The sequence below is a fragment of the Hyaena hyaena genome, unplaced genomic scaffold, assembly GCF_003009895.1.
Source record: "Hyaena hyaena isolate Hyena2069 unplaced genomic scaffold, ASM300989v1 scaffold_1511, whole genome shotgun sequence".
Lineage (NCBI taxonomy): Eukaryota > Metazoa > Chordata > Mammalia > Carnivora > Hyaenidae > Hyaena > Hyaena hyaena.
In genome coordinates, this window is record NW_024082143.1 from 84,792 (window position 1) to 103,579 (window position 18,788).

Below are 18,788 nucleotides of genomic sequence, written 5' to 3' on the forward strand. Positions count from 1 at the left end.
CCCACCTGGGGAATAAAAATCACCCTGATTGAGGACCACTAATGATGTTCATGATGCAGGAAAGAGAGAAGAATGACCCATGAGAAGGTATCCATCTTGAGTCCATCAGTGTGTGTATGAAAATAAGATGCAAATTACAGTATTTAAACCATTTGCTATTAAGCACAGCCAAGCTGAGCTAACCCCTATAAGTTTAAACCAATGAGAGATGATTACAGTGTTAGTTCAATATTCTAGATCTGGCAACTGTGCAACATCTGATAGTTTTGCATTTGATGTTGCATTTGAATATAACATTGAGAATGACCAAGTTTTTTGATGTAATTTAACACTTGACATTTATCAATACTAAAATTTTAATCATCATGGACAATTGTGACTTTATACTTACATGATGTTAAATATTTTAAGAAATGGAAAATAAGAAATGTTCATCTTTCATTCAACTTTTGTTGATTCTTTTAAATCTTACATGCTGAAAGTGGAGTTTTCCTTTTGTGAGGCATTTTACTCTTTTCTGTGGTCAGATTTGGTATTCTCCACAAAGGAGGTTAGCCTGCATTCTTGCCTGGAATAGAAAGGCTCACCTTGGTGTAATAAGTAGTTCTTTAGTAACAGCCAATTATCATCTAGTAGATTACAAAGAAATATTCTGATTCTAGAATTCTTCGGGTATCTAATGAAGAGAGACATATATGAGAAGTAGGAAATAATCACAGGGTTGTCAGGGATCTAGAAAATTAGTTCCATTATTTATGACTTATTTGAAATTGGTTTTAAAAATTTTAAACAAAAATTTTAAAGGTGGATAATTATAAATTAAGTAAAGAATAAAGGAAGAATACAGGGGTTAGGTACTGTCAAGCCACAGAGATCATTATAACTTTGGGCAATGAATTAGTCTGTAGAAGTTTCATTGGCACTAAGGCAAAAGGTAAGTTATTAAGCAGTATCAATTGAGTTAAGTTGTATTCATTATCTGTCTTTAAAAAAAACTTTTTTAAAACCACTTATTTTTGGTCACAGAGTTTGTCCAAAGAAATACCTTTTATTTTAGGATTTGACAAAATTATATTGATAGAGTTTTTTGCTTAGAGATGTTAAGATATATTGTCAACATCGTTTTCTGTTTTATAAGATGGAAACATGTTGTCTGTTAGCTCTCAGAGTTTTGTGCCATATAGGATGGAAAGCCTTTCCTTCCGTAGGCGTCAGAAGGAAAAATTGTATATGAAGACAATTAAGGCCTCTGGCCAGTGTCTGATTATAGGTAGTATTGCATCTTCATGCCAATTCAAGTAGAAGCTATATCCCCATGTAGCTTTGTGAATTGACTCACTTATTAGAGGTACTTAGTTTTTTTCACTTAAAAGTTGAATAATTGTGCCAAATGAAATATATTTAGTGTCAATGCTGAACTATTACAACTGATGTCAACAGAGATCAAAAAATTATGCCATTTTCAGAGTAGGACACTTCCATTGTTTTTGTTGCTTTCCTCTAAAAATCAATCCCATTACTAAACAATCCGTGTTGTTTAGATATAGATTTTTTTTGTGTACTTGGACACAGACATATTTAATTTCTTAAAAGATGTGTATTGAATGGGGCATGAGAAAAATCTCAGAGTTTAACTGTAATAATGTGATTTAGATTTGAAAGTGGTAATGTACAGAATCTATGTGAGAATTATACTTTTTTTTTTTTTTTTTTTTACTATTGATAGCCTCTGTCCATTGTGTCAAATGCTAATGTTAGACCAAAGACATAGGTCAGAGAAATTATTCTCAACTGTTACTAAGTGTGGTGGAACAGAGGTGAATAAGTGATTATTAGAATAACTAGGAATCATTCTGGACATCTGGTGGATATTTGTGATTTGTTATGAAAAAAGCTATCATGTAGTTTTAAAAACATACTAAAAATATTATGTGACAATTAGCTTGATATAGAGACTTGGTGGTTCTTTCCAAACAGGTTGTGAATACAATTCTAGTGATGAGATGATCATTTCCTAGAACTGTTTCCAGTACAGCATAGCCAATTATATGTTTTCAAGGGGTAGAAGTTATAAGCTTTTAATATGATTTATGATATGGAAATATCAACATAAACTATTAATGTTAAAAAATTTTTTAATGTTTTATTTATTTTTTTGAGAGAGAGAGAGACAGACAGCATGAGCAGGGGAAGGTCAGGGAAAGAGGGAGATACAGAATCACAAGCAGGCTCCAGGCTCTGAGCTAGCTGTCAGTACAGAGTCTGACACGGGGCTCGAACCCACGAACCGTGAGATCATGACCTGAGCCGAAGTCGGACGTCTAACCGACTGAGCCACTGAGGCGCCCCAACATAAACTATTTTGGAGTGAAATTCCTTGATTAGTATCTCATGGAAATTTGCTCTTCAGTATTTCCTCTTGGAATGCCTTGCAATTTTTTTTTTAAATATTTTTATTTATTTCTAGGAGAGAGAGAGACAGCGTGAGCAGGGGAGAGTCAGAGAGAGAGGGAAACACAGACTCTGAAATAGCCTTGCAATTTTTAAACATAATTCTCTGTATTTGAGAAGTTTGGGTAGTGTGCAAAACATTTTATTCTGATGAGTATTAAAGAACCTAGGATCTAAGCTCTATTTGATTTTCTATATCTTAAGCTTATCCAGAGAGTCTCCTGTTTATTTTAGAAATATGAAAGAATTCAGAAGACTCTTTTCAACTGCCTCCTTCAATATAGGCAACTCCTTCATGAGGCCCTGGATCCCAGCATGTTCCTAATGAATTGCAGGTTTCCAATTTTTGGGAGTTTGTAATGAAGCTTTGGGGTTCTAAATGGGTCAGAGCAGATTTAGTAGTTGTCAGATTATGAGAAAATCCAACAGGCAATCTGTGCTAAAGACTCTGGAATAATAAATTTGCCACCTGCTGGTTTCTTTGTTTTTCTAGGGAGAGAAGAACATTATTGAAGACTGACCAATGAGAGTTCTTTAATGGTATTTCTTATTGAGAGGTGGATCAGTTTGCTCTCCAGCTCAGTATAGAGATGAATCAAATAAGTTTCTAAGACTTTAAGTGAAGAATATTCTATTTGGCTTTGATATTTGCTGGTATTTGGATTTGTTTTCTACACAAAATTAAACATGGAGAAACAGCACTAAAGGGCACACAGGTCAATTCTTTCTCAGACTTCAGCTGTTCTGGTTGAAGAGATGAAAAATTCTTGAATTACTTTGTTGATGATTTTCTCTTCTCTGTTTTGTCTTCCTGGAAATTCTGCTTTATAGTTGTTGACTTCCTAGTCTAACTTTGTATCTTTTTTTTTCTCTCTCTCTCTTTTGACATCTTTTTATCCTTTTGATCCTGGGTGATTGCTTCAATTTTATCTTCTAACCCTTATACTGATTTTGAGATCCTGCTTTTTAGTTTCTAATAGTTCTTTTTATGGTTGTTCTTTGAATGTTTCTTATTTGTGATAATTTAGTCTTTTGTATCATGGATGAGATATTTTGACTTATTGTTCTGATTTTTTTTAAAAGTTTTTTTTTCCCCCCCCGAATAGCCTCTGCATCATACAAGTTACTTCTTAAATAAGATGTTTGTTTTGGTCTGTCTTCCCTAAATGGGGGCTGAAAAGCTTTCTGGAAGCTCTGAACATTTTAGCAATGTCAAATTTAAGCTTTACTGTGGGAGACGGAGGTAGGCCATTGATTGAGTTGATCAAACTCCCTAGAGAAATGTGTTCCAATATCCTTTCTGGAGGGGAAAAATTCTAGCTGTCAGTCTTCTGGCACTAAAAAAAGGGAGTGTGGGGGTGGAAGGAAGATGTCTCAGTACCTTGCATCCTATATGCACAGTTACTTAATCTCTTTGTTTTCAGTAAGTTTCCCCTGTCCTCAGTTACTGGGATTCCCCTAATGTAAAGATCTTCTTTTATGATCTTTCCAGACCTCAGTCAGGGGTGAGGATCATTACTCAGGAAAGTGGAATAGGGTAAGGCATATAGGTATCTAACTACTTTTCAAACCGCTTTTATCCAATCATACTTATTTTAGGTTTCTACCTGCCTACTACCCCATATTATCCTCAGTTGTAGAGAAACTGGTACTATCATTTGCTGAACATTGTGAATAATCTGTTGTGTAACTAGTTGTTGGCTTTTCTCATTGTCCCCTTAAGATTGAACTTTCTTGGATCTGGGTGTGTACCGGCTCTCTGCCTTCCAAAACTAAGCTGCTATTGCTTTCACTCCTGTTCTTCCCCTTCTTGTGGGTTCATGTCTTTTAAAAATAGGCCAAATTAGATATATTTGTTAAATAAGCTATCTTACCTTGGAGCACCCTATTCAAAATGTACCTTTGATGAGAAGTTTTCAGAAGGCACATTTTAAATTAATGGTGCACAGAGTTTGGTGTAGAAGGTTTACTTAGCTGTGAAGAGGAATTTACTTGTAGAGCTAAAAGGAAAAAATATCAATTAAACTTTCATTGTTTGGGGTATAGATGTTGCAAATATGTCTTTCCTGTATGGGAGTTTTCTATTGAGCCAACCAAGTGAATTTTGAAAATTAAGACAAAGTATAATGTTTCTATGCAGTGAAAAAGTTCACCAGGAGCTAAGTACTTATTTTAATGCAGTGAAAAAGTTCACCAAAGAGTAGGTATAGGTATAGCCTGACATTTCTGCAAAAAGGATCCTTGAGATACTAATGCAGTTGACTCATTAGGGTCAAATTGTTGATTTTTACAACCATTGCAACAAAGTAAAATGCTAATGACTTTTGTCATGACCACAGAGGTCTGTGTAGTCATCTTGTCGTAAGGGAGGGCAAGATTTATAATTAGCTAGAGTGGAAGATCAGCTTCAATTTACATAGATCAAACTAGAGGCAAGAAGTAAACAGTTCCTTTTCTTTGTATTTTATACCAGGGTTAAAGCAGGAACAAAAATACACTGTTAAAGCAAAAAGAGTCTTGTAATTACTTCTAACCTATTTTGTCAACAATAAAGACATGTTAGCAGTTTATTATCAATGTTATTCCAAAGTGTTTAGGTGATATTTAGCTAAATTTTAAGAGGATACCCTGTAAATAATACTTGGGAAGTTGGAATTTTACCGTCACTGAATGTGTGTGTGTGTGTGTGTGTGCGTGCGCGCGTGTGTATAGATGATCTAGAAGGTATGATTGATGAGGTGAGAGGCTGAACTTTACCTTGAAGTTTGTAGAGGCTCCTTTGCTATTATATTCTCATTTATGTCTCCATAATATGTGGTTATATCACATATTTCTGGTGCTCATGCTCATCCTCCAATTAAAAGTTAAAAAACATGTGATTAATCTAAAAACAGTATCTGTAGGGTCATTTCCACATGACAGAGGATTTGACCTTTGTCATAGTGATATTTGGTGTTTAAGGATGGCTCTTGGGATTTTGACTCCAAGTTAAAAGAAGCATTTATATTTCTCAGTTCACCCGGAGGAGTAATAAACCATACTTCAACTTCTGAAGTCTGTTTCAAAGTCAAATGTCTTCCCTTTGAGAGCACTTTGCTGCTCACTTATAAAACTGGAAAAGGGCATTTCAGTCAGTGCTTTATTCTCCTAGTCAGGAACTGAGGCTGAGTTAGGTGACCACCAACAGGGATAATTTAAGGGACCCTCAGAAGGCCCTTCTATCAAAACGTATCTCCCTGGAAGAAGCCTGTATATTTCCCCCTACTTTTTTGAACTGTTTCAAATTCTGTCTATTACAGATTCACTTAGATTACAGTTTCCTTTTTTTAAAATAAAAATGTCCCAGGGAGGGTTAAGTAGTCTATTAATCAATCATTTATAATCCAATGTGGCTTAGTTTAATTAAATTGCTTTTCTCTAGTTAATGGAAGTTTTGAGGGAGTCAGAAAGAGAGAAAAAGGAGCATTTTCATCCCTGCGGTCCTTCAATGTAAGGCAAGCCTTAGCAGAGCGTACTAACGTGGGCTCATGTGACATCTAAAGAGCAACGAGAGGGTATGGGAAGTCTGGGATTGAGATGGTGAGCCCTAAGACCTAGAAGATGAATGAAGAAAGAGAAATGGGCAAATGACAAACTTTGAACTTTGAAATATTGTGGGCAAGTTCATTTTCTATAATAAAGGCCTTTTAGTTAATATTATTGCTTATTTTGGAGAAATGGCTTTGTATTTTTGTTTGGAATTTGCATTATTCTTTGTGTAATATATATTTTAATATTTTGAGAAAGAGAATATAGATCCTTAAAAATGGACAAGCTATTATTAGAAAGATGCCATAAAACATATATTGTGCTTATTCTGTCTTATTCATTAAATAATTGTTTAATATTTAAGCAAACAAATATATTTAATTCAATTAAATATTATTCATTAAACTTCCATTAACTAGAAGAAAACAAATTAATTAAACTATTTTTCTTTTAAACTTAAGGGAAAAAATAATCAGGGTTATGAGACTAATTATTGTCAAAAGCAAAGCAGAGATATTAAAAATATTCAGTAGATCAATTCAGCAACTCTTTGATTGAAAGAAATATCTCTTTCAGAGATACATTTTTTCTTTGTGTTTTACTATGTAGCAGGGACAATGCAATAGTTGTGTCCTTGGTAAGCTTGAAAAATATTTTAGTTTAAAATAGTGTTTCTGTAGGGGCGCCCGGGTGGCTTAGTCGGTTAAGCGTCCGACTTTCACTCAGGTCATGATCTCGCGGTTCATGGGTTAGAGCCCCGCGTCGGGCTCTATGCTGACTGCCAGCTCAGAGCCTGGAGCCTGTTTCAGTCTGTGACTCCCTCTCTCTCTGACCCTCCCCTGCTCACGCTGTCTCTCTCTCTCCTAAAAATAAATAAAAAGCATTAAAAAAATTTTTTTTGATAAAATAGTGTTTCTGTAAAAAATAAATAAAATAGTGTTTCTGTTTTTTAAGGTTTGGTCTAAATTGAAATATAATCTATTTTAGGAATTATTGGGCTTGTTCTTCTTAGAGAATAGACTATGTGAGTAGAAAAGCAAGTGAATTTAGGGGCGCCTGGGTGGCTCAGTTATGATGAGGTCAGGTCATGATCTCACAGCTCGGCTGAAGCCTGCTTAGGATTCTGTGTCTCCCTCTCTCTCTCTGCCCCTCCCCTGCTCGCACTCTATGTCTGTCTCTCTCAAAAATGAACATTAAAAAAAGAAAAAGAGAAGCTAATTTATATTCTTGGTTAATCACACCAATGGGAAGCTGACAGCTACACTAGAGTCCAGATACCACTTAACACTTTTGAGTTTTTAATCTCAATTACAAATATATTACCTATGAAGAAATAAATGATCTCATTCATAGCAGTTGGGCAAAATCAAATCTGAAAGGTCAGAAGCAAAAGCTTCATATTTAATAGTAGCTATGATTTATCATCAGGTCCAAATCAATTTTGAGAGTAAAAAGTGAACATTTAAAATAATAGTGTTATCCATACATTCTTTATCACTTCTGACGTCTCTTCAAGCTTAGTACTCTTTCCTCTGCAGTGTGCAATCCAGAAGTTAAGTTCATCCAAAGAATTTTTAAAATTCAAATGTTGTATTTTTCAGTTTTAGAATTTCCCTTTAGTTCTTTTTTAGAGTTTCCATTTGTCTCCTGAATACCTCATTTTTCAATCATTGTATCTTGCTTGTATTGAATATAGATGGTTTCTGACTTTTGATGTTTCGACTTATAATTTTTTAAAACTTTATGATGATGCAGGAGCCATATACAGTCAGTAGAAACCATACTATGGATTTTGAATTTTGATCTTTTCCCAGGCTAGTGATAGGCAGTATGATACCATGTCATGATTCTGGGCAGTCCAGCTCCAAGTCAGCCACATGTTCATGAGGATAAGCTTATCAATACACTTACAACCATTTTTTAAAAATGGTTATTTATTTATTTTGAGAGAAAGAGAAGGAGAGAGAGAGAGAGAGAGAGAGAGCACGTACATGAGCGGATGAGGGGTGAACCATGAGATCATGACCTGAGCCGAGATTAAGAGTCAGACGCTTAACTGACTGAGCCACCAAGGCTCCCCAATAACCATTCTGTACCCACACACCCATTCCATTTCTTTCAGTATAGTGTTCAATAAATTACATGAGATATCCAACACTTTATTATTAAATAGGCTTTGTGTTAGATGATTTTGCCCAACTGTAGGCTAATGTAAATGTTCTGAGCATTTTTTTTATTTTTTTAATTAAAAAAATTTTTTTATGTTTTATTTATTTCTGAGAGAAAGACATGGCATGAGCAGGGGAGGGTCAGAGAGGAGGGAGACACAATCTGAAACGGGCTCCAGGCTCTGGGCTGGCAGTCAGCACAGAGCCTGATGTGGGGCTCAAACCCACAAACTGTGAGATCATGACCTGAGCCGAAGTCAGACGCTTAACTGACTGAGCCACCCAGGCTCCCCTCTGAGCATGTTTAAAGTAGGCTAGGCTGAGATACTATATTTGGTAGGTTAGGTGTATTAAATGCATTTTTGCTTAGGATATTTTCAACATATATTGGGTTTATTGGGTTGTAAGCCCATCAAGGGAAATGTGTATGTTTTCTCTTGATTATGAGTTTCTTGTCTCTTTGCAAGTTTCGTAACTATAAAATATTGTATCTTGTATATTGTTTATTAAAGTACAATAAAGTTTGAAATATCTACATATATATATTTCTGTCATAACATTTTATTATCTCTTTCTTTTTACTCCATGGCTTTCTTGATTTTATATTATAATTCTTTCACTGAATTTTAATTTCAATAATTATGCTTTTTAAAACATTTTGGGTAGAACTGACACACATATTATGCTTCAGTAATTATATTTTTAATTTCCCTTAAAGTCTTATTCTCTAATTTACTCCTTTTTCCCCTCATAGAAGCCTATTTTTTATTAAATGGATGCAATATTTCTTAGACTTCTCTTGTGCAATTTATTTTCTTTAAGTCTGGTGATGTATCATTGATCATTCTTACTTGTTAACTGGGAAGTTTTATTAGCATAACTCACTGGTGTAGCTTTCCTTTGCCATTGTATATTTCTATGTTCCCCTGAGTAAAAACCATGTATACTTGAGTAGGCATGTTGACTGGTAGATAGGCCTGAATTTAAGATGTGTGCTGTGTAACAGACAGTCTGATGCTTTCCTTTGGAATGTAAGCCTTCAAAGAAAAAAAATTCTAAATTCTTTAGGGATAGGCTGTGTTATATGGTATTTCTGCCAGTTGTCAGAAAGTGAAAGTGAGAAGGACTTAGCCAGCTGTTCAGTAGTTAGCCCTTTATTCAAATACCCTCAGTATTGCTGTACAACCTATTTTTGCTTTCCATCCCTCAAGGTTGTGTTGTTGGAACTTTTCTGGGTCTTCTCAGGCAAACTCGACCTACTTTATGTGCAGCCCTCATCTGCTGTCCCATGCTCTGTCTTCACACATATTGTCACACCAATAATCCCATTTGTAATCTGTCTTCTCCCAATTCATTAAACGCTTTAGACCACTTGGAACTTACTGTCCATTCTGCCTTCCTTCCTCATTCACTTTTTGCTATTACATTCCTTTTTCTGGATTTGCAGATTCATTTCAGTCTTATTTGAAAGGGAGAAAGGTAAGTGTTTGTGTTCAGGCTGCCATCCTGCCTCACTAGTAACACACATTTTGAACATAATGTTGTCATTTAAATGCTTATGCTTTGCCATTTTTTTTTTTTTTTAAAGAATTTCAGGGGAAATGAAAGCAGGTTTAAGTATCTTCTGCCCACTCCCCACCCTCCTGTCCTTGATCCCTTATAAATTCTGTTGTGGACTGAATATTGGACAGATCCAGCGAATACTTGCTGAATGACTGAGTCTTAAAACCAACGAACCAATGAAGTATTATAACAAAACATGTGAAAATTTTCTGGTGGCAAATTTGTGTTCTGGTAAAAGTAGAAAAACTAAAACCTGTATATAACATTCATATTTAAAACAGTATATATTTATTTAAAAATTTTTTAATGTTTTTATTTATTATTGAGAGACAGACAGAGCATGAACGGGGGGAGGGGGCAGAGAGAGGGGGAGACACAGAATCTGAAGGAGGCCCCAGGCTCTGAGCTGTCAGCACAGAGCTCAACGTGGGACTTGAATTCACAAACTGTGAGGTCATGTTCTGAACCGAAGTGGGATGCGTAACCGACAGCCACCCAGGTGCCCCAAAACAGTATATATTTTTAAAAAATGTTTATTTATTTATTTTGAGAGAGAGTGCCAGCAGGGGATGGGGGGCGGAGAGAAAGAGAGAGACAGACTGAGAATAACAAACAGGCTTTGTGCTGACAGAGTTCGATACAGGGCTCAAACTCACAAACGGTGAGATCATGACCTGAGCTGAAATCAAGTGTCATATGCTGAACCGACTGAGCCACCGAAGCAACCTCAAACAATATATGTTTTAAGTGAGTTTTGCTTAAAGTTTTAATTAATTTATTTATTTTGAGAGAGACTGAGACAGTGCAAGGGGGAGGGTCAGAGAGAGAGGAAGAGAGAGAGAATCGTAGCCAAGAGTCAGACACTTAACTGATTGAGCCACTGAGGCACCCCCAAATGAGTTTTACTTAAAATAATCTTTAGATTTGCCTGATTTTATAGATAGGAAGCAGGAATGAATAGAGGGAGCAGGTTAGAAGCTGGTGGAATTAGAGCAAAGAGGCACAAGGGGAAGTAAAGTAAAAGAACTGATGATAGTCGATGGGGGAAGAGGTGCCTAAAGGCAAAGAGTAAAAGAAGGAAGGTATCTGGTCTCCTGCTTCCTGCTCCCTTTGGCATGGAAGAAGCTTCAAGATATCCTGAACACTTACAACTCAAAACTACAACAGAAAAACAAATTTGAGTTTCTGCAGATGATCTTGGATATAAATACTGTGGATTCATGATTTGTCCATAGTCAGACGGTAGCTACCTACTTTTTACTATTTTCTATACCAGTGGAGCATTTATGTGAACTAGTTAGGACATCCACACCTGTCTTAATACTTCCTAATTAGGCTGAAATTCCATCAAGGGATTTGTGCTGACCTCATAAATAATGAATGTGAAATTTAATTTTCCAAAGTCACAGGTGCCCAGTCAAGGATACAGACAATTTATGTATCTTTGTAGGATAGTCTACAGCATGTGAACATTGCTCCAGTGTTGAAATGTACAGGGCCAAGTGTGGAACCTACTTTTATGTCATGGTTGAAAACTTCTGAAAGCTTTTGCTTCCCTGGACACTTTGGGGGCCAGTCAGCTGCATTACTGCCTGATTCACAACAATTTTGCAGGATTTCTATATTTCTGATGACTTGGTTTGATTGCTTTTCTAATCTATGGAAATAATCTAGTAAAATAAAAACAGTAAACACAGTTTTTTGGTTTCTGTTTATAAACATTGAGTACCAATAATAAGAGAAGATAACTGATGATGACTCAAAGACAAAAATAGGTATTACTGATAGGCTACATTTTTCTGTTGTTTGAGAATCATGTATGATGTACCTATGAACAATTGAACAGAAGATATTCTAAAAAATCAACTTCCTTTATATGACTATCTAACCTTCCAATGATGAAGTGGTCTAATTTATGTAGCTTTTATGAAAATTATGTAGCTTTTTAAATTATAATGCTTTGCAATTACCATCACATAATACAATGTGCTTCTGCCTGAAAACTTTATATTTAACTTTAATCTTGCAGCATTATATTACAATTGTATTAATAGTCTTACCCTATCAATAATCAGTTTAAAAATGTGTGTTTTCATTTTTACATATGCTAAAACTTTCTCAAGTAAATTAAAATACTGTTATCTTTTCATTGAATAATAAATATGGGTTTCCCTCTGACGTAATTAATAAACCTATCCTATTCAGTAGAGAACAGAAATGTTAAATCATACATTAAAAAGTGGCTAAGAGTATTTCATTACCAAACCAATTCTGCAGTTTCCTTAGACTTATGGAAAATGTTACTCACCTCTTGGGGAAAACCTTTGGCAGAAAGCTGAACTTTGCTTGGCATCCTGTTTGCATCTGTTCAGTCTCTGGTTAGCCTGTTCTTGATGTCAGTTGTATATATACTCTCTTCATGTTGCGGAAGAAAAAACAACTTTAGTTCTCAACTCATATTTATTTTTCTGCTGATATTTAATCACTATGTTGAGTTTGAGATTTAGGATTCCAGTGTGATAGTTTAAATGTGTACTGTTGCAATAATGACAATTTTCAAGTAATCAAATGGGAATCGGGAGTTTTGCCTCTTATTCTATTAAAGGCTATTTATTTATTTATTTATTTTTAATAGTTTTATTTATTTCTAGTAGAGAGAGAGAGAGACAGCGTGAGCAGGGGAGGGTCAGAGAGAGAGGGAGACACAGACTCTGAAATAGGCTCCAGGCTCTGAGCTGGCAGTCAGCACAGAGCCCGAAGCGGGGCTCAAACCCACGAACCACGAGATCATGACCTAAGCGAAAGTCGGATGCTTAACCGACTAAGCCATCCAGGCGCCCCTACAGGCTCTTTATTTAAACATACCTGTGGCTTAAAATAAGGACATCATATGAAGTGTGGTTATGTTTCTGACGTGGAATGAACCTTTTAGAATTCTTAGCTATTCAATAGCATGACTGCAGATTGCACATTAAAATTTTTCTAGGTAAAAAGGATAATTAGAGTCAATGAAAGAAAGGGAGAAAAACAATTAAAAACTGTAATAAAATTTAGTCAGTAAATAATGTTACCTACAAAAGCTATTTATGTGTAGTGAAATATGAAGCATATATCTCATTATTAATCCTTTTATTGGAAATTTTGATACCTGAATAAAATTGTTCATATTTTGTACTGCCTTTTTAATTACTGAAAGTTTGATTATATGAAATACCATTACTCTTTCTAAACTGAAGTCAATGGTCTAACATATAAGAGACTATTAGGGAGTATAAGTTCATAATATTTATCTTTATGTTAATATTGAGATGATAAATTTAAAAAAGAGACCATTAAAATTGGATGACTGAATTACTTGAAGTCATTAGATATTATTAGCATATGTGTGTAAAAGCTAGATTTGGCATCTATTTAATTGATACTAGAGGGAAGTGGGTGTGCATGAGTGTATGTTTTTCTTTGACATATGGCCTGACCCCTGGGTTATCTCAGAGTGGATTTATAGTTGCTGAGTTGTGCTGTTTCACTGTCATTTTTGATACCATATTATGATTTCAATCTATGCTGTGGGGAGAATTTCATTCTTAATTGTGCAAGGATCCTCCCTTAGTTTTTAATTTCTCTTTTAATTTAGAGCCCAGATTGTCATTGTCTAATTGTCATTGTCTAATTACCCCCATAGTTATATCATGTGAGTTATTCATCCTACTAACACTTTAGGATTTCTTGCATCAGAGAACATATTTTATTTGACTTTGTCCTTTTATGGTACCTGATCCATAGTAGAGCTTATACTTAAATAATTTTGACAGGTCTTTTTAATTAAATTCAAAGCATCATTCACCATCCTTCCAAATATAAATTATATATTTGAACGGTGGTGGACTTTGGGAAGGGAGTAAGCATTTATGTTTGCCTACTATGTGGCTTTTTAATCTCCACAATTAATCTAAGGTATGGTTGGGTTAGGTTATTATTATTCCTACTTTAAACATAAAGAAATTAAGATTTAAGAGAGTAGGCAACCATCCTAAAGCTACCTGAGGTAGTAAAATGTGGAATTTGGATTTGAAGCTAGGTCTTTGTGACTCCAAAGACTTTGCTGTCAACCACTAATGTGTCAACCCTCTAAAAACACAATAAGTAGTAAGTTGGTTCTATAGATGCAGTGGTGAGTAAAAATAAACACAGTTCCTCCTCTCCTTAAGTTTACAGTCTCATTGGATAAAGTTGATTGTTTCCAAATATTATATTAATGTAGAAAGTATACCACAACTGTGATAAATGCTCTGAAGGAAGTGGACACAACTTTGTTGGCCTGAGTAATATTAACTGAAGAAGCTTGAGCTCATATGGGAACCGTAGGAGTTAACTCCTGAGCAATAATGGAGGTGCATTTCAGAAGGAAGAGCAAGTGCAGGGAACCTGTGGAAGGAGATAGCATGATGTTTTCCAGATGAAAATGTCGGGCAGGACAGCTGAGGTGAAGAAAACTGAGGGGTTATAGTTCTGGGAGTCTTGGGAAAGATGCAAAATAAGGCTGACTTTTCAAAAGTGTTTTTTTTTCTTTATACCAAGAACAATGGGAAGTCATGAAGGATTTAAATCAGTCTGTGGTCTGATTAGATTTGTGATTAGGGGTGAGCATTTATCAGAGTATCATACAGTTGCAGTCTTTAGAGACCTTCATAGATATGAGGGATATTTTCATTATCCACTTGTGTTAAATACACTAGGAAAGAGCCTTCTAGTTGGGTTTCTGTTCCATCTTTGTGTGTAACTTGCTAACATTTTAGTTAGGTTCTCTGAGATGTTCCAGCTGGATATAATGTGTGAATGCCCTCTCTAGAACTGTAACATGCTGTATGCTGTGTGTCAGGCATTTTTATAAGCTATAGCTTGGTATTTAGTATCAACCCAATGTCATTAATCTAAGAATACCCAATTTGATGGACTGTAGATAGCTTCCTTCTTTCTGACATCTCAAATTCCCTGCTAGTCAAGAGCACAGATTCACTTCTCAGTGGCAGAAATGAACAAGGATGTGAGGATCATAATCTGAGTACTAAAAAGGCATCCTTGATGGTAGGGGTGAAGTCCAGGGCTAGAAGGTTGAAGGGAGGGGGAAATACCAGATGAACACAGGTGAACATCAGAAGCACACCAAAGGGAATGAGGGAGCCATAGGTCCCCTAAAATCTTTTATTCTCAGCTTTGTCCTGGGGTGTTGAAAAATGCATGAGCACACAGTTTATTTATTAATTCAGTTAATTTTGTTTATTTCTAGACAGACTCTAAAGGCACGTAGAGAGAGGGCACAAACATAGTACATCACCTCTAGTTGTTGTTTATGCTCTCTAGACCTCTCATAAAGGCAGGCATTCAGATGGGAGTTGTTAGCAGGGATGGTGAAGGCCACTGTCACTCCAGTGGATAGGGAAAGAATGGGATCAGAGGAATCTGGGAAGGCAATGGTTGCAACATGAGGACAGTGATGATGCTATATCCGTGGTGCCTAGCAGAATGTGTAGAAACTAGCAGGCGCTAAATATAAATTTATAGAAAGAATGAATAAATGAAGTGGAGGTGTTTTAGGGTTGGAGTCATATAGGAGAAGAAACTTAGGAACACGGAAGCCTTGGAATTGCAATACAAGTAGGGTTTTCATTTTGAGGAATGTGGCAAGAATTCAGTTATTGGGTCCAGGAAACAAAGTCAGTAGGAGGCTGAGAGCAAGGCTGAATTAATATAGGATTGCCTATCTGGGGCCTTAAATTCTTTAGGATTAGAAATCTTGCTGCAGAACTGATCTTGTAGTTGGGAGTGAAGAGGTCTTCGATTTAAGAATTAGGATGATGGAGTCAATCACCATAATAGCAGACTTCTTCCTAAACTGATTTTCTGGTTCAATCAGTAAGAGTGTTATTTGTTTTTGTTTTCTGTTTTCTTTTGCTTTTTGCCTGTATTGGATACTTTCATATTGCCTTAAGCTACTCATTGGGCTGCTGCAGCAAAAAAGTATGAATCTGAACAAGTTTCCCTCTTTTTTTGTTTTCTGTTCTCCTTCAGGTTAATACTGTTTAACGCAGAATGTTTTGGTTAGGAACCTTTTTTTAAAAAAATTTTTTTTCCTTCTCATGTGTTTTATCAGATAAGAACATGGTGGTTTCTGGTGGGTATTTTGACACATGAAGTCCAGATAGCCCAAAATTAAAGGATATTAGTAACATGGTATTTTTGTAGAGGTCTGTATGTCATATGGCTATTAGCCTTGGATAGTGAAAATCTAAGTTTCTGGTACCAAATAATCTTTTTTCCCCCATCTTTTAGTAACATTTTTTCTGATATTCTTTAGAACTATATGTCATCTATTTTTAGTCCAGGTAGTTTGTGTATATCTCCAGGGGAAAGTATAACCTCTACTGAACAAAGAGAACATGTGGCCCAAGCCAAGGCTTCAGAGCCAGTGATAATTTATCCATGGACCTTTGCTAAAATTAAGGCAATCAGAGTCTACTGAGCTCTGACAAAGTTAGCCTAGAACTGTTGGAAGCCATCTTTTCATCGTATGTAGGGATCCTCCTGGGGTTAGAGCCAACATAGGTGAGGGCTGAGAGATGGAAAAAGAGAAAATGAGTCCTGATGAAATTTTCAAGCCCCTAGATCTAGCCATGACTGTAATGTACTTTGTTTAAATTTAATGAGCCTCTGCATTCCCCTTTTGCTGACCTTAAGTTTTACTTTGCTGTCTAAAACCTGTTACAGAAACAGATCCAGTTTTCTTTGTTTATGGAAGATAGGCATACAAAATTAGTAAATGGTAAATATTAAATAGTAATAGAGGATGAAATAAAAATCGACTTTTATCAGATGCCAAGTTATATATTTTCTGAATGATTAAAATAGACTCTATAAGTACAGTTAGTCTAAGGTTACATAGTTGATATAGGAGTAGTTGCTACAAAGGACCTTATTGGCTTAATGAACTGTCACTTTTTGTAATAGCTATTGCTATTTTTTACAATAGCATATTTTACTTTTCAGTAAAAAAGTGACTTTCCAACAATTATTTGCAGTTGAGATGTCTATCTCTGGGGGCGCCTGGGTGACTCAACCGGTTAAGTTTCCAGCTTTGGCTCAGGTCATGATCTCATGGTTCATGAGTTCAAGCCTCGCATTGGGCTCTGTGCTGACATCTCAGAGCCTGGAGCCTGCTTTAAATTCTGTCTCTCTCTCTCTCTCTGCTCCTCCCCATCTTGTGCTATCTCTCTCTTTCTCTCTCGAAAATAAATAAGTAATAAAAAAAGATGTTTATTTCTTGATCTGAATTATTATAATTATTATTATTTTAAGTTTACATCCAAGTTAGTTAGCATATAGTGCAATAATGATGTCAGGGTGGAATCAGTGATTCATCTGCTACATATAACACCCAGTGCTCATCCCAACAAGTGTCTTACTTAATGCTTCTTGCCCATTTAATCCATACCTTCACCCACAGCCCCCTCCAGCAACCCTCGGTTTGTTCTATGTATTTAAGAGTCTCTTATGTTTTGTCCCTCTCTCTGTTTTTATATTATTTTTCTTCTCTTCCCTTGTATTCATCTGTTTTGTATTTCCACATATGAGTGAAGTCATATGATATTTTTCTTTCTCTGACTTATTTCACTTAGCAAAATACACTCTAGTTCCATCTACATTGTTGCAAGATGGCAAGACTTCATTCTTTTTGATTGTCTAGTAATATTTCATTGTACATATTTATACAACATCTTTATCCATTCATCTGTCGATGGCATTTCATTAATTTGTATTTTTGTTTCCCTGTGTATGCAATGTGTCTTTCCTTGGCTTCTTTTAGGACTTTCTCTTTATCACTGGTTTTAAACAATTTGTTGTGGTTCATTTTTCTTGTGCTTGGGTTAATTGAGCTTCTTGGATCTATGGTGATATAGTTTTCATCAAATTTGGAAATTTTTTGGTGGTTGTATTTTCAAATATTTTTCTATGTTCTCTCTTTTAAGGATTCAGTTAAACAGTTAACAGAACATTGATAAATTGTAGGATCAGTTTAAAAATTCTCACAACTCACTGACACTTTATTCATTTCCTTTCCAGCCTTTTTCCTTTATGTGTTTCAGTTTGGATGATTTCTACTGATACACTTACAAGTTTACTAATCTTTCCTCTTGTAACATTTATATCTGTTAATCCCATCCTGTGTATTTAAATTTTTAAAAAATGTTTATTTATTTATTTTGAGACACAGATAGAGAGCAAGCAGGGCAGGGGCAGAGACAGAGACAAAAATCCCAAACAGGCTCCATGTGGTCGGTGCAGAGCCTCATGTGGGGCTTGATCTCATGAACCATATGATCATGACCTGAGCCGGTATTAAGAGTCATACACTTAAATGATTGAATCACTCAGGTACCCCCAGTATGTTTTTTTAAAAAGATCTTAGACATTGTAGTTTTCATTTCTAGAAGTTATATTTGAGTCTTAAATATCTTCCAGGTTTTTGCATAACATGCTCAATCTTTCTTTTAGCTATTTGAACATATGGAATACAGCTGTAATAGCTAGTCTAATGTTCTTGTCTACACATTTTATCATCTGTGTAATTTCCAGGTTGGTTTTGATTCAGGTTTTCTCCCTCCTCCCTATGGGTCATATTGGCCTGGTTTTTTACATGCTTGATAATTTTTGATTAGATGTCAAACATTGTGAATTACACCTGCTGGGTACATCTTGGCCAAAAGTGGAAGCTCTAGAAATTATCATAAAGTCTTAAATACAAAATACCACAATTGGTTTTACTTACATTTAACAGAATCAAAAGATTCTACAGTGGAAATGAAAGAACAATGGAATGTTATTTAGCCAGGAGTCAATAAAATACAGCAAGCAGGTCAAATTCGGTCCAAGGACTGTTGTTGTACAGTGTGGGGGCTAAGGTTGGTCTTTACATTTTTAAGGAGTTATAGAAGAAATAAAGAAACAAAAACATAACAGAAATGTGTGCAGCCCACAAAGCCTAAATATTTACTTTGTGCCAATCTACAGAAAAAATTTGTA

At 35.5% G+C, this 18,788-nt stretch overlaps 1 protein-coding gene across 1 annotated transcript in view; it reads left to right on the forward strand.

The window, feature by feature from the left end:
- Positions 1-820: 820 nt before the first annotated feature.
- IQCM (IQ motif containing M) overlaps positions 821-18,788 on the forward strand; it is a gene marked incomplete at its 3' end in the record, with an annotated part of 223,658 nt that continues 205,690 nt past the window's right edge. Inside the window, exon 1 of the mRNA XM_039223934.1 lies at positions 821-934. The remainder of the gene's footprint in view (positions 935-18,788) is intronic.